Source organism: Mastomys coucha, unplaced genomic scaffold, assembly GCF_008632895.1.
Source record: "Mastomys coucha isolate ucsf_1 unplaced genomic scaffold, UCSF_Mcou_1 pScaffold12, whole genome shotgun sequence".
Taxonomy (NCBI): Eukaryota; Metazoa; Chordata; class Mammalia; order Rodentia; family Muridae; genus Mastomys; species Mastomys coucha.
In genome coordinates, this window is record NW_022196894.1 from 88,268,513 (window position 1) to 88,273,530 (window position 5,018).

A 5,018-nucleotide genomic window follows, 5' to 3' on the forward strand; every position below is an offset into this window, starting at 1 on the left:
AGCACTCTCTGACTTGCTATATTTGGCCTTCCCTTTTAACTAAAACAAAAGTGGGAGATGTGGAGAGCAGTAGAGCTGGAGAGGCATTCGCCTTGACAAGATGGTGCCTACTTCTGCTGTCGACTCCTGGTAAACAACTGTTTGTGCATGTGCGTAGAGTGAAAAGGCGCCAAGTCACGGCCCATCCCGGGGGCATCACATGGGGTGATGAGCAAACAGCCAATCATGGGCGGACACGCCGCACTGTGGTGTAAATAAGCAGTGCCGATTATTGGCTCGGGGTCTTCCTCTTCATGATGCAATAAATGCTTGCTGCAGAAGGATCCTAGTGTCTGCGTGTCTTCTTGCTGGCGAGACGACTGCGCGGGCTACACTCCTCAAATGTTCACCTACTAGTTTGACATCCATCCATTTTTACATGGCCACCAAAGTCTTGCCATCTAATAGTTGTGATGAATTGTAGGAGTGGCAGATTTTCTATTTCCTCCCATCCTATAATTGTGTAAGGAAGAGCCACATTTGGCTAACATATTTATTTAGCCAACAATTACTAATGGACTCACCTGTAGCCACTTTTCTGTGGCATACCCTTTACTACTACCACTACAGATTTTTTTGTTGTTGTTTTGGTTTGGTTTGGTTTTTTGTTTTTTCAAGACAGGGTTTCTCTGTATAGCTCTGGCTGTCCTGGAACTCACTCTGTAGACCAGGCTGGCCTCAAACTCAGAAATCTGCCTGCCTCTGCCTCCCAAGTACTGGGATTTAAGGCGTGCTCTACCACCGCCCAGCAGATTTTTATACATTTCACATTCTAAAAAAATTTTTTTTCAAGACAGGGTTTCTCTGTATATCCCTGGCTGTCCTGGAACTCACTCTGTAGACCAGGCTGGCCTCGAACTCAGAAATCCACCTGCCTCTGCCTACCAAGTGCTAAGATTAAAGGCATGCACCACCACTGCCTGGCACATTCTAAATTTTTATGTTGTATATTTATTTTTAATCATTAATAATGATTTCTTTTAAAAAATTACTGAGCCATAGTTCTCTTGACAACTTATCTGTTTTATATTTTCTGTTCCTTTTCCTATTTACGAGATGTTCCTGATAGCCTAGGCTAAGATCTTAAGTGAGTATTATGGCTACAAAACCATCCCTCAAGATGGAGTCACTAGCCATGTGTTATTCCTCTCTCAGTGTTGATCTCCCTTTTGCTTCCATGGCTCTCTGTCCCTCTCCAGAGCCTCTGAATACCTGCTTTCTGAATACCTAAATCCTATATCTTGTCCATATTTTGCAGCTATTACCTGGAGACTAATTGGCAGGAATATGTGTTTCTCTACAATTATATGGCTGGGTTGTTGGTGGTGCACACTGTTTGTCCCAGCTTTCAGAGGCAGTCAGAGCTCTCAGTTCCAGGACAGCATTGGTCTACATAGTGAGTTCCAGGAACGCCAGAGCTACACAGAGAAACACCGTCTTTAAATCTATGTGTGTGTGTGTTTGCGTGCATATATATGCAAATATGTATAAATAAAACCAAAAACAACAAACAAAACCCACCCAATTGGGTTTTAGTTTAATACCTTTACATATAAACAACTTCAATTGGTTGACGGTTACAGTATTTTTGCAGCTTTTATTTTTTTTTTTAATTTTATGGAACACATTTAGTCTGAGGTTCTCAATAAATTCTGATTATAGGTCAGTCATGGTCTTTGTCTCACACATTTTGCAAAGCACTCAGATAAGTTCAGAAAAGTGAAGAGTAAATTAAATATTCAGCAGAAACTTACTAGGACATATCAAAGTCGAGGGACAGAAGGAACTGAAGCCAGAAAGGACAGGAACATGGCGTTCCACCAGTTACCCGTGCTGTGCAAAACAGCACCCTAAGGTTTGTGACTGATAACAGCAGCCATCTGACCTGGGGAGGCACCCCCACTGTTAAAGGGTTTGCCTGGAAAACATGAGAACCCCAGAACCCACATCAGAAAGTAAACAGAGGTAACACATGGTTCATGCTTGTTATTGCTGTCCTGGGAGACGGTACAGGCACCCCTGGGGCTCACAGGCCAGCCAGCCCCGCTCCAGGTCAGAGAGAGAGCCTCAGAAGTCAAGGTGTATGACTCTCGAGGAATGATACAAAAGTGATACACAAGATTGTCCTCTGGCTTACACACACACACACACACACACACACACACACAGAGAGAGAGAGAGAGAGAGAGAGGAGGCATGTCAATACACACACACACACACACACACACACACACACACACACACCCCTTTCATTTAGCACCAGTTCTCACCATTCTGTGGCCTACCAATGTAAAGCAGGCTGGGAGGGGGTGGGGTGATCTCTGGGTTTAGACTGCTTCCTTATAGATCTACAGCCACCCACACATCACGGAGGCAGCAGTGCTGTGGGCATTTACCTGGCTCTTGACTACAGTTTGCCCTGGTTCCCAGGAGGCCAGCCCCTGCTGTTAATGCTGCGGAAGAACGTGAGTGTGTCAAACTCTTGAGACCTTGGCCTGGAACTTACACAACGTCTTTGTGGGGTTTGTTGTTTTTTCAATGCTGAGAACTGAACCAGCCCAAGGCCTTGTAGATGTTCTGCAAGTACTCTGTCACTGAGTCACATCCTGGGTTAATAGGACCTCTTAGTGGTTGTGTCAATTACTCAAAGCCAAATCGAGTCACAAGGACAACTCCTATCCCAGCCCCCTTCCCCCTCACCCCCGAAAAGAAGCCAAATGCTCACCACTGTGGGAAAACTAATTAGTGTCCCTAGATCACTAGGTAGGAATAAAGCAGAGTGATCCCTTCCTGTGTGTGATGACAGAGGAAGCCAGAGATCAGAGGTGTACTGAGCGTGTTTTATGATCACATACATAGGTCTCATGGAGTTCCAGAGTAACCACCTCCCTTGATCCATACCTGGGCTTATGCTAATGAGGTGATAGGTGGAAGCTTGGGAGCTGTCAGAGGATCCAGTCATGTTTATAAGAGAACAGGAACTCTTAGCCCACACTTTAGTCTCTGGCTAGGGAAGAATAGATCTCGCCTGGAGATTGAGGCCAATCACCAGGACCAAATGATTTCCTCTTTCACCTCTGTGCATTAGAACCCCAAGACCCTGTACAAGGAATTTGGGGTAGCTACCAGGTGCAGGAGGGGGTTCTTGGGGGGTGGAGGGGATGTACCTGGAGAAAGCTAGGAAGTTTCCTCCCTCCACCCCATACCTCAAAATGGAAGGAAGTGTCAAGTAAACACCTCAGTTTCCTGGGCTTTTAGTCACATACTTTTAGCAACAGCTTCAGTGGTCACATGGCTAAGCAACAGCTCCCTCCCGTGGCTTTGTTCTACCTTTGCTGTGTGCCAACAGTTGCCTATGTTGTTCAGAATTTGGAGGTCGCTCTTGTCTGTCTTCTGTGAGTGCTGACACACTGACACACACCCCCTCCCCCAGCTTGTTCCTGTGCATGATGTCAGAGCTGGAAATTACCTGTAAAGCATCCTAACGTCACTGTGTTCTCTGAAGAGCCACGAAACCTGACAATACAAGCTAAGGCCGTCCATAACTCATTCCTTCCTTCCAATCATGTTTTCCCAAAGTCTCAGAGCAGCCTGTTTCTCTACAGCTTTAAGTGTCCCTGGTCCCTATCCTCAGGGTTACAGAGTTGAGGCTTGAGTCTTCTGTGTCCTTACTCTTTGCCTCACAAAGATTCTGCTGTAAAAACCACTTCCAAAGGTTGGCATGCGCTATGTTGTGCAAATTGGGTCTGGTTTGGTGGTGTACTGGCTGGTTTTGTGTGTCAACTTGACATAGGCTGGAGTTATCACAGAGAGGGGAGCTTCAGTTGGGGAAATGCCTCCATGAGACCCAACTGTGGGGCATTTTCTCAGTTGCCCCTTGTGGGTGGTGCCATCCCTGGGCTGGAAGTCTTGGGTTCTATAAGAGAGCAGGCTGAGGAAGCCAGGAGAAGCAAGCCAGTAAGAAACATCACTCCATGGTCTCTGCATCAGCTCCTGCTTCCTGACCTGCTTGAGTTCCAGTCCTGACTTCCTTTATGATAAACAGCAATGTGGAAGTAAGCTAAATAAACCCTTTCCTCCCCAACTTGCTTCTTGGTCATGATGTTTGTGCAGGAATAGAAATCCTGACTAAGACAGGTAGCAACAGCTTCCATCTGACCATACCCTACCCAAGGTGTATCCATTTAGGATACACTAGGAATCCAGTAAGGAACTGTTCTCCTGAGTCCTGGAACTATTCCAGCACATAACCAAAACAGAGGAGGGGCTTGTGGAGCCCTCCATGGCTAGCCAATGCATCAGAACTGAGGTGACAACGTGGGGTTTAGGATTAACAGCTGGCGTGGGGAGAGGCGTGTGATTCTGTGGGACTGCGCCCATAACCCTAGGGGTCTGCCAGCTTTGGGCAGTTGATGTCAGAAGCGAGCTCAGTTATAAGACAGTGTCTACAAACAACAGGAACTTGCCTGGTCAAGTAGGAAGGAAGAAAAGACCCAGGATCAGTGCATAACTCCCAAAGGCGAAATCCCACAGTGCCTCACGAATTAGCTGGTCCTTCCAGTACTCTTCATATTCTAGGAGTAGAACCTAGGGATCGTGTGAAAGGCTGAGTGCGTACCTTAGGAGCAGGCCCCTCAGAAGCCCGGATTCCTCCTTACACTCGGTGTCATCCAAGAGCCGTGTAGACCCTTGTGCTCAGTCCTGTGGGCTGCTGACCAGCTGTATCACTGGGCACCCGGCTGGTTCCTGGAAGCTGGGGTAAAAGCTGGGGACACATTCAGCTAAGTAGTGGGATTTGGGGGTTCTAGTTAACCGCTTGTGCACATGACAGAGTGCAGAGCCTGCTTTCGGAATCCAAGCCAGAGGTCTACTGGTTGCTTAATAACACTGAGCACCGCCTCAGAGTAAGTCAAGGGCACTGGCAGGCTTCCCTAGCGATTTCATTAACCATTCATTTATCAGAGGCAAAAATTGATGGT